This window comes from Stenella coeruleoalba, assembly GCF_951394435.1.
Source record: "Stenella coeruleoalba genome assembly, chromosome: 13".
Taxonomy (NCBI): Eukaryota; Metazoa; Chordata; class Mammalia; order Artiodactyla; family Delphinidae; genus Stenella; species Stenella coeruleoalba.
In genome coordinates this window covers 78,137,334-78,149,703 of record NC_137159.1, presented here as the reverse complement: position 1 = coordinate 78,149,703, position 12,370 = coordinate 78,137,334, and positions in this window count along the sequence as shown.

Genomic DNA, 12,370 nt, shown 5'->3' with positions numbered 1-12,370 from the left:
TTAGTCCTAACTTATTGTTTAGACAACTACAAAATTTTACAAAAGTATTTGATCCCTTTTCAATGTGTGCCTTTGTGAGGAAAAATCTCTGAAACATTGTGTGCCAGGGAATATTTTTATCATGCCTTCATATATGAATGGCAGTCTGGCTAGAAATCATATTTTGGATTCTAAGTTCTTCTTCTTCAATACTCAATGTTACTTCATTACCTTCTTGCATCATTACTGCTGCTGGAAAATCAAATGTCATCTGACTCTTGTTCCTTCATATAGGATCTGTATTTTTCCTTTGGAAGTTTTAGAATTTTCTCTTTTAATTTCATTATGATATACCCAGATATAATCCCCACCCCTCATCTCTCCTCTTTCAATCTGAAATCTTTCAGATTTGTTTTCTAATTCTGAGAAATGTACCTTCACTACTTTTTTAAATATTTCTTTTTGATGGCTTAAGTCTCCATTGGGCAAAACCTGCTTATCTAAGTAAGATCAGGAAAATGGGGATGAACTCACTAAAAATAAGCCTGAGTGGTACCTATGCTAATAACTTAAGGTTTAGATAATTGAGACTCTTCTTTCCCCACCTTGGAAACACGTTGGCTGTGAGTACCTCTACTACTAAATGCCCATACTTAAACGTCTTAACTTCATTTCTGCCCTTTTAGTTTTCCTGTCTCAGCCCTTGTGGCCAACTCTTGCTTCTAATGTTCTGTTTCTCCTTGGAGGATCTTGTGTGTATAAAGTGTAGATAAAGAAGGTACTGAAAGGCTCCATGTGGGGATCTGGAGTATTTCCAATAAATAATGAGTGTGGGTTTAATGAAAATTTTTGCTTGCTCGGAGACTCTCTTGCTTCTTCCTGGAATAATAAATAAAGAACTTAATTTGTGCATTTCAGTAAAGGAAAATGAATTTTAAAACTCTCTTAAATTTGTATACAGGATCATCATCAGTGTGGATTGTTGCAAAGTCATGGAACATGGATACAGCCTTGGACTGGGAATCATATACTAGAGAATACCTGGGTGGGGGAGCAGGGTGGTTACTAAGTGACCCCGAGGGCCTTTCTAGTGCTGATTTTATAAGCCCATGAGACCAATTTGACTTTCAATTCTGACTTCCCCATTATGTGATCATGTGAGTTTGTGCAAGGGCTCCCCTTTTCCATCCATAGAGGGGAGTTATTTTGAAAACCTCTGTGGTCATTTCCAGCTCCGAAAAACAAATTTTCCCAGTTAGAAGAAAGTTGAAATCTCTTGTAGTTCTATATTACTATGGCTTGGCAAAATATTGGTGATAAGCTACAAAGAAGTTCAGAGCCAGAGCAATTACCATCTGCCCCAAGTTGTATGTTCTGGTCCTGAATTACCTTGGCTTTCCAGGGGTGTCAAACATGATCTTGCTGCAATGACTATACAACTGAGTCTTTAGAATTAAATGTAAAACACACAATAACATCTGCTGACTTGATGCTAACCGTCACACCAAGATACGTAGCAAAGTGGTAAAATATATAAACTTTAAATTTTAGTGAATATTGTTAAAAATTTACAAGTCTATCTTATGGCAGCAAATTTTAAAAATTACTTATTCATTTATTTTATAAATCAGAAATTGTATTGAACCACTGAATTTTCCGTCAGGAATTAGTTTTTATAATACAAAAGTTGTACAGGGAAAATGTTCAGGGTTATGAAGATCATTATTAATTTGTAGATAACTATGAGAAATACTGTTTAATACTGTCAAGTAAAGTTTTCACATTTTCTAGGTCAAATTTTTTTCTTTGATCATACTTCAGTGCAAGAAAAATTCCTCAGTCCAGTGAAATTTCCTGGTGAGTTGAAAACTGACTCTTTATGAAATACAATCTGTTAAAAACAGCTGCAAAAAACAATTCCTCCCGGTTTAAGAGATAGTTTAATGTGTGCCTTTCAGTAAAAGACAATAGTATTTTTTTTAAAACTTTCAATTTAGATACAGAGATCATCATATGTGTGGAACTTTGAGGAGGAATGAATATTTATTGATAGAACATTGATAGAAAGGAAAAAGGTATTTCTTCAAGCATAAGAAAGACAGATGTGGAAGAAGGAAAGATCAGGGACACAACTGACAAATCAGAAGACATTTTCGTAGGTTACGATGTAAACTTGCTGGTCAACATGGTTTGGGCCAGCTTGCGTGATCCACACTTGATTGTGCCACAGGGAATGCTGTGATACACAAACTGGAAGAGACTCCAAGGCTGAGGCTAGCTCTAGGAAGATCTGAGCCGCCACAGGGTGCACATAACTCTCCCAAAGTCTTTGGCATTTTTGTCTCCCCCTTTTTGACTTCATATGTATTTATAAACAGTGAGTTGTCTTCAGTGCTTCTCAAAGGAAACGTTGTTGGCATTTTGTAAAGGCAATGCTTCCATATGCTGGACTGGTCTGCGTACTGCAAGATGTTTCTTATCTCTAGCTCCCTGCCGTCAAATGCTAGCAGTCCTACCCCAGCTAAAAATAATTCGGTGCTATTGGAATGCCCCCTGAGGGCGGTCCTGCCTCTGGTTGATTACCACTGGCACCTGATGATCTCTGCAGTCTATTTCATCTCAGAGAAATGTGATTCTTCTCTATGCATTTTCACTGTATGGAAGAATACACTGGGGAAAAAGAACCCATTATATTTTGGAAGGCTTCTGAAGTACCATCCATTTTTCATGACTTGGATCCACTATCACTGCCAGCTGGAAGATTTCTTTGATCTTGCCAAACATAGGTGATTTCTCCTCTGGGCTACACTAGACCCAGCTAATCTCTCTGTTATAGCAGTTGCCATATTGCTATCATTACCTGAATTTGTCCTCCCCTGTGACCCCTGGCTGTGAGCTCTTTGAGAACACCGACTGTGCCTTATTTATTCTCTATCTCCAGCAAACAACATAACTCTGGCATATCCCAGGCACTCTATAAAATGTTGCCAAATGAATAAATGGATGAGAGAATAGCTAAGTTGAATCCATTGCATTTTCACATGAATGCTTTCTCTCCAAAGGGATTTTCATTATATTTTCAGTTTAATGAAAAGAAATGGAGAGCTAAGAGATTAAGTCGGATTGATAATAACAATAAAATAACAAAAATAAAAATAAATAACATTAAGAGTAAGTCAGAATCATAATTATAAATATCATTTCCTAAGATCTTCCTATGTGCCAGACACTTTATTTTAAGTTTAATATGTTTAAGGACTTTATTTATCTTATTTCATTTAATCTCTACATCAGGGTTGGAACTAGGGTAAAGCAAATGACGTACCTAAGTCTTTGCTTATTTTTCTATTGAGTTGTTTGTATGTTTACACTTTGATTTTTAGAACTTCTTTACTGTAAATAATGATTCTATGAACATAGTAGTGCAGATATCTCTTTGAGATAGTGAGTTCATTTCTTTGGATAAATATATTCAAAATGGGATTGCTGAATCATGATAGTTCTATTTTCAATTTTTTTTTTTAGCAACTCCATACTGTTTTCCATAGTGGCTGCACCAACTTATATTCCCACCCAAAATACACAAAGGTTTGTTTTTCTCTGTAGTTTCGTCAATACTTGTTAACTTTTCTGGTTTTGTTAATAGCCATTATAAACTGGTGTGAGGTGACATTTCACTGTGGTTTTGATTTGCATTTCCCTGATGATTAGTGATGTTGAGAATCCTTTCATGTACCAGTTGGCCATCTGTGTGTCTTCTTTGGAGAGATGTCTATTCAGGTCCTCTGCCCATTTTCAAGTGTATTATTTGTGTTTTTTTGATATTGAGTTGTATGAGTTCCTTGTATATCAGATATATGATTTGCACATATTTTCTTAGGTTGCATTTTCATTTGGTCGATTTTTTCTTTTACTGTGCAGATGCTCTTTAGTTTGATGTTGTTTTACTTGTTTATTTTTGCTTTTGTTCCTTTTGGTGTCATAACCAAAAATATCTTTGCCAAGACCAATGTCAAGGAGCTTTTTCCCTATGTTTTCCTTTAGGAATTTTATGGTGTTAGATATCACATTTAAGTCTTTAATCTACTTTTGAGTTAATTTTTGTAAGTGGTATGAAATAGGGGTCCAATTTCATTCTTTTGTGTGTGGATATCCAGTTTTCCAAACACTACTTATTAAAGAGGTTATCTTTTCCCCACTGAGCATTCTTAACTTCCTTATCAAATATTAATTGACTCTGTATACATAGGTTTATTTCTGGGCTCCTGATTCTGTTCCATTGGCCCATGTGTTTATTTTTATATCAGTACCATACTGTTTTTATTACTATAGTTTTGTAATATAGTTTAAAATCAGGACGTGTAAAGCCTCCTGCTTTATTCTTCTTTTTCATTGTCACTCTGGCTATTCAGGGTCTTTAGTGGTGTCATCTAAGTTTTAGGACTTTTTTCATTTTCTGTGAAAATACTATGGGAATTTTGACAGGAATTGTATTAAATCTATATATGGCTTCAGGTGATATGGACATTTTAAAAAATATTAATTCTTCCAGCCAATGAACACAGATATCTTTCCATTTATTTGTGTCTTCTGCAATTTCTTTCATCAAAGTCAGTGTACAGGTCTTTCACCAGTGTGGGTTAAATTTATTCCTAAATATTTTATTGTTTTAATGCTCTTGCAAATGAAATTGTTTGCTTTTTTTCTTAAGATAGCTGACCATTAGTGTATAGAAATGCAAGTTATTTTCGTGTGTTGATTTTGTATTCTGAAATTTTGCTGAATTTATTTATTAATGCTAACAGATTTTTGGTGGAGTCGTCAGGGTTTTCTATATATAAGATCATGTCATTTATGAATAGAGACAATTTTACTTCTTCTTTTCCAGCATGGATGCCTTTTATTTTTTTTTCTTGCCTATTGCTCTGGCTAGAAGTTCCAGTGTTATATTGAATAGGAATGGTGAGAATTTCCTTGTCTTGTTCCTGATCTTAGAGAATGAGCTTTTAACCTTTCATCATTGAGTATGATGTTAGCTGTCATATATGGCCTTTATTATGTTGAAGTAAGTTCCTTTTATGTCCAATTTGTTGAGAGTTTTTAATCATGAAAGGGTGTTGCTTTTTGTCAGATGCTTTTTCTGTATCTATTGAGAAGATTATATGCTTTCTATCTTTCATTCTGTTAATATGGTGTGTCACATTTATTGGGTTTTGTGTGTTGAACCATCCTTGCATGCCAGGGATAAATCCCATTTGATCATGGTGTATGATACTTTCAACAGATGTACTGTTGAATTTGATTTGCTACTATTTTACTGAGAAGTTTTGCATTTATATTTTAATAGAAATGTTGGTCTTTAGTTTTCTTTTCTTGTAGTGTCCTTATCTGGCTTTGGTATTAGAGTAATGTTGTTTTTGTAAAAGGAGTTTGGGAATGTTCCCTCCTCTTCAATTTTTTGCAAGTCTTAGAAAGACTGGCATTAATTCTTTCTTAATGTGTAGTAGAATTAACCAGTGAAACTATCTGGTCCTGGGCTTTTATTTGTTGGGAGGTTTTTGATTAGTGATTGGATCTCCTTGGTCATTATTGATCTATTCAGATTTTCTATTTCTTCATTATTCGGTCTTTGTAGGTTGTATGTTTCTAACAATTTATACATTTCTTTTATGCTGTTCAATTTGTTGGTGTATAATTGTTCATAGTAGTCTCTTATGATTCTTTGTGTTTCTTTAGTGTTAATTGTAACATCTCTTGTTGCATTTGTAACTTTATTTATTTGGGTCCTCTCTCTTTTTTTCTTGTTTAGTCTAGCTAAAAGTTTGTTAGTTTTGTTTATCTTTTCAGGAAAACCACCTCTTAACTTTCATTGATCTTTTCTATTGTCTTTCTCATCTCTATTTAATATTTCTGCTCTGCTCTTTGTTATTTCCTTTCTTCTACTAACTGTAGTCTTTGTGATTCTTTTTCTCATTCCTTGAGATGTAACATTATGTTGTTTATTTGAGATCTTTCTTTTTTCTTAATGTAGGCATTTATCACTTTAAAAATTCCCTCTTAGCACTACTTTTGTTGCATTCCATAAGTGCTGGTATGCTGTAAATGCATTGTAAGATTTTTAAAAAATTTCCCCATGACTTTTTTCTTTGACCTATAGATTGTTCAGGGATATGTTGTTTAATCTCCACATATTTGTGAACTTTCCACTTTTCCACTTGTAATTGATTTCTAGTTTCATATCATTGTGGTCAGAAAAGATTCTTGATATAATTTTAATATTAAATTTCTTAAGACTTGTTTGATGGCCAAACATATAATCTATCCTGAAGAATGTTCCCCGTATGCTTGAGAAGACTGTCTTCTGCTGCTGTTAGATGGAATGTTCTGTATATGTCTATTAGTTTCATTTGGTCTAATATGTAGCTTAAGTCCACACTTTCCTTGGTGATTTTCTGACTAGATGATCTATCTATTGTTGAAAGTGGGGTATGGAAATCTCCTACTATTATTGTATTGCTGTCTATTTCTCCCTTCGAATCTGTTAATATTTGCTTTATATATTTAGGTTCTCCAGTGTAGAGTGGGAATTTTTTTTTTTGCGGTATGCGGGCCTCTCACTGCGGTATGTGGCCTCTCCCACTGCGGAGCACAGGCTCTGGACACGCAGGCTCAGCAGCCATGGCTCACGGGCCCAGCCGGTCCACGGCATGTGGGATCTTCCCGGACCGGGGCACGAACCCGCGTCCCCTGCATCGGCAGGCGGACTCTCAACCACTGCGCCACCAGGGGAGCCCTAGAGTGGGAATTTTTAACACTGTATGCCTTCTCTTAATACTGCAAAGCCTGGCTGGGTACTGACAGCCTCCTGTTTGCTTTCCTCAGGGCAGTGCTGAATGCTGAAATTTGAGCACTTTCTCCCAGTCCTACAGAGTTGGGTTGGCTTTCTGTGTATGCTCACAAGCCATCTGCAAAGACTCACTCTCTCCATCATCCAGTGCATGCACACGGAGCTGGCCATGGGGTGAGGGTCCACCAATTATTGGAGGTGACTGTTGGTCAACTGGGGGAGTCCAGAAATGAGGCAGCCACAGCACCTCATGGGTGGGCTTTCTGGTGGAGTCTGTGAAGCAGTTAGTTGGGTCTTTGTCCCTCTGATGCCTTCTGAGAGTCCTGGCTGCTATCCTCCCAGATGCTTCCTGCCCCCAGTCATACAGCACACCTCAGTATTCTGGGTGGGGTAAGAAAGAAGTGGTCACTTTGGTGACGTCCCACACAGCTGGGGAAGCTGGACAATCACTCACACACTCTCACTTTCCCCTGTGGGAGAAATCATGGGCGAAGAAGATCTCTCTTGGCACTGAGCTGTTCTGCCTTAAGGGAGGGGTGATTCAGCTGAAGGGAAACTGTTTCTCTTTTCCCCTTCAATGTGTCAAATCTCAGGGATTTTTTGTTTTTTTCCTCGAATGGTGTGCTGGAACTTCTCTACTGGACTCCTCGACTTCCACAAATGCACTCTCATCCATGAGTGGTTGTCTAAATTACTATTACTTGAAGGGGGAGCAGAAGACAATAGAAAACTCTTATTTTGCCATTTGATGATTTAATCCCAAAAATGTTTTAAAAGAAGATTTCTGTAAACAGAATTTTTACATTTCAGTGTAGTCAAATTGATCTATCTTATTTTATTTTATTTATTTATTTATTTATTTTGCGGTATGCAGGCCTCTTGCTGTTGTGGTCTCTCCTGTTCCAGAGCACAGGCTCTGGATGTGCAGGCTCTAGACTCACAGGCTCACCGGCCATGGCTCACGGGCCCAGCCACTCCGCGGCATGTGGGATCCTCCTGGACCGGGGCAGGAACCCGTGTCCCCTGCATCGGCAGGCAGACTCTCAACCACTGTGCCACCAGGGAAGCCCCGATCTATCTTATTTAATAGTTAATGTTATATTGTCTTGTTTAAGAAATTCTTATCTATGCAAAGGTCAGCTATGTTTTGTCTTATATTTTCTTCCAAAAATTGTACAATTTTGTTGTTGACACTTGGGTCCAAAAGGAGTTGATATTTTTATGTGGTGTGAAGTAGCAATCCATTTACTTTTTCTGTGTAGAAAATAATTTTTCAGACCCATTTTCCCTCCTTTCCACTCTGATCTTCCATGCTTTCTTTGCCATATGTGAAAAATCTATATGTAAATAGATCTGTTTCTGTGCTTTCAGTTTATCTCCCTTACAGACCTTATTTTCTATATCAACTTTAGAGTTATGATGATGAAATGCTAGTAGCTGGTGCAAAAGGGGTATTTACGATTATTAAGAATCAATCAAACATTGTATTGGGCAACTTACTTGCATTTTATCCTTTAATCTTGGCAATGTTCTCTGATTTATACATCATTATCCAAACATCACATACGAGGAAACTAAAACTCAGGAAGATGGTGTGACTTACTTAACCTCAATCAGCTTGGAAGTGGTGGAGGCCAGAATATGAATCCAAATTCTGTGTTCTTTCTCTTATGCTATATTGTTTTCCTAAATCACCCCAATTAAATTAATTCACAACTTTAGGAACTGGAGTAGGAGTAACAGTAATGTAAGAATAATTATATAATTTAATTTAGGCTTTTCTTCTAGTTGGAAGACAGACTTTGGAACGCAGAGTGAACATGAAATATGCAAGCATTGTTTTTGGCATTCAGATAATGGGCTTTGGACCACAGATTCATTCTGCCATGTACCAACTGGTGGGGTTGGGTCACACATTACCAAGTCTTATTCTCACTGACTGAGGGAGTAAGGTGGAGCCCATGGCAACATGCTGGAATAAAACAGCAGAATCCAGAAAGACTGCAATTGTGTTCTGGTGCTGACATTCACTTGTTGTATATACTTGCAAAATTACTTTCCTTCTCTGAGCCTTAGCTTCTACAACTGCAAACTAGGGAAAATAAATACCACCTTGTATGGCTGTTGTCAGAACTGGAAATACCTATTAAATACCTAGCATAGCGATCAGCACATGTCAGGCAATTCATAGATAATGGCTATTTTCCTCCCCTTGTCTGCTCCTAACCTACTTCTCACTTCTACTGATATCCCCAAAATACTCTTCCCTGTGGAGACATTTGTTTCGCTAGGAGGGAACTTCAGCTCTCTTGTGGACCCAAACAGTAAGAAAAGACCTTATCACTCTGGCCATGAAAAAAGATCAAATCTTTATATCATCTCTTGCAGGACAGGGAGAACATTGCAGCTTCTCAATACGGTCCTTAGCTGTATCATGTTTGCTTTCACTCCTTCAATCTTGCCTATTTCAAAGGAAGATTAAGTTATGAAATGTCAGAGGGGAAGGAGGATATCTGGGGGTCCACTAACTCAGCCAACTTATTGTGCTGAGTAGAAGACCCAGAGAGGAGTCTAGGTGTCACGCTGGGCCACACGGTGACCTGCGGTGGACCTCTTACCTACCCAGGTGCTACTGCTTCCATAAGCCATCTTGCAACAACGTACTGAAAATTTGACAATCACCTCTTCTTAAGAATCAGCTACTCTTACTCACTTGCTATCTGGATACTACCTTGTCTTTTAGCTTCAAGTAAAATGGTTACTAAAAGATTCAACAGACTTAGAACAATAACTGCATGCCCTAAATATTAGTCAATATATGCAAAGCACTCACTATGGATCAGTGCTATTTAAGTACTATATAAGTCTTAAATCATTTAATCCTCACAACAGTACTATGAAGTAGGTACTTTATCATTCCTGTTTTGCAGATGAGGAAACTGAGGCATTGAGCTATTATACAAGTTACCTGAAGTTACTTGCTTCCTGAGTTTACATTTTTAACCATTGAGATAACAGTGTCTTATTTGTTTTGATGCAAAAGAACAGATACCATAATGACAAAAAGAAGCCCAAGAAATTTACTGATCCCGAAAGAAAAATTAGGTCTTAGATAGCTAGGAAACTCTCAAGGGTTAGATTCTAGACATACAACATCCCTGTGCTTACTTTTTATTTTTCTCCCTGGACTTATTTCTCTGGGTGGGAATTCCCAAGCAAATAACTCAAATACCACAGTGGACTGTTATTCAGAGAAGTTTAGGCAGTACTTTCTGGTAAATTTGATGATGAAAGCAGTATTGAAAATGTGCTTGAAGTGTCAAGAATACAAGCTCTAGGAAATATCCAATTACAGAAATTAAATATCAGAAATATGCTAAGATAATTTCATTAATAAACAAATATGCATATAACTAAATAGAATTCACATATACACTCTAACTGTATATAGTGTGAGAAAGACTTCCTCATTATCAAATCAGAATACACTATCTCAGTCTCACAGTGCTGAGTTTCAAAGGGAAGCAGCAGCCTTTACAACAGTAATGATCATTTATAAAATTAGTTGTTGAACACCCTTCCCTAATTAACGTAACATCTATCCTTACCCATTGCTTCAATCGCTCTTTCACTATTTTTTAAGTATTTATTAGAAACTGCCAACTCTACCATTCTAATAAATTACAAAGTGAGATTAAACATTTTGTGATTGATGTAAAATTCCATGAAGTTCATGAAAGTAAAATTAGACATTGCTTGGATCATATAGAAAGTTATTGACAAACTGCTATTGGCAGAAACTGTCCAGTTGAAACATAGAAGAGAAATAAGAAGAGGTTAATGGCCAGGTAGGTTTTCAGAGGAGACTGACTTAAACATCAAAGCCCCTTGTAGGAATAATGAAGTCCTTGACATTTTTATTCATTGCTAAAAATACATGATCTTTATTATGATATGGTGAAATGTAAATGTGGATTGAAAAATGTTACAGTAAATCTTTATACAATTTTGCCTAGAAAGAACAATGTCTCCTCAAATTCTAAGATTTATCTCATTTTTGGAATTATAACTTTTTGTTAAACATAAAATTAAAAACTTATTCTAATTTTTTTTCATTTTTAAAACAATTTGCAGCCAAAACTTAACTTCTCCCTGATACACACAATAAATGACGTGCCCAGGTTAAGTTTAAATTATTTAAGTTTTATCTGTTCATGAACCCATTATTCTTATGGTTAACGAGTTCCCCTTGTTTTTAAATGTAAGCATAAACAGACTATATAAGTTATACTTGAACAAGTACTCTTAATGAAGAGAAGAATGCAGCTATCAATTCAATTAATAAAGAAGTACTTCTTAAGAGTCCACAATGCCATGATCATAAACTGAATCATCTGATTGTATTTACAGGGTTTCTAGAGAGAACATAACTCTTCAGTAACTTCCCTGATCAGTGTACAGATGAAAAATGAAAAATAGGGACTTCCCTAGTGGTGTAGTGGTTAAGAATCTGCCTTCCAATGCAGGGGACACGGGTTTGAGCCCTGGTCCGGGAAGATCCCACATGCCGCGGAACAACTAAGCCCGTGTGTCACAACTACTAAGCCTGTGCTCTAGAGCCCATGAGCCACAACTACTGAGCCCACGTGCCACAACTACTGAAGCCTGTGTGCCTAGAGCCTGTGCTCTGCAACAAGAGAAGCCACCGCAATGAGAAGCCCACACACTGCAACTAGAGAAAGCCACGCACAACAACGAAGACCCAACACAGGCAAAAATAAATTAATTTAAAAAAAAAGAAAAATAAGAAATAAGCAAAAATGTCTCAGGTCATGTCAAACAAACAACAGCAGCCCTCGGTTGTGTATATGTCTTAGTTCAGGCTTCTGTAACCAAGTGCCACTAACGGGGTGGCGTATAAACAACAAACTTCTAAGAACAGTGATGGTGGAGTCTTTATTTCCCTGGGAAGGGGCAGTTCATGAATGTTGGCAATAATGATTATCTTGGCGGCAGTGAAATTCAAGTGAAGGTACTTTCTTCCATAAGACTGGAAGCCAGTGCCCCAGTAAAGAACGTTCTCCCATTTGGTCAGTCTTCCCGACAGGGAGATGGCACATTTACTAAGTGATGTGTCTCACTTTCTTTGTCATTCAGACCCATGCCAATCTGTTTCTTTCTTTCCCTTTCCCCTCTTTCCTTCCTTCCAGATTTTACTGGAAATGTTACCAAAGTTTCATCATTCAAGATGATGCTGTTCTAGTTTTTCATAAGATTCAGGGTAAAGAAGTTCTATTTCATTGCTTGTTTGTGTAGAGATTTTTTTTTAGCATTAATAATTATATAATTTTGTCAAAAATTTATTTCCTGCAAGTACTAAGATGTTTGCATATCTTGTAACCCATTATGAATTTAACTAATAGACTTTATGATGTTTAACCATCTTTATTTTTCCAAGGTAAACTGATTTACTCTGATTTATTTTTTAGTTTTGAAAAATACATTATTGGATCCAGTTTGCTAACGCTTGGGTTTTTACATCCA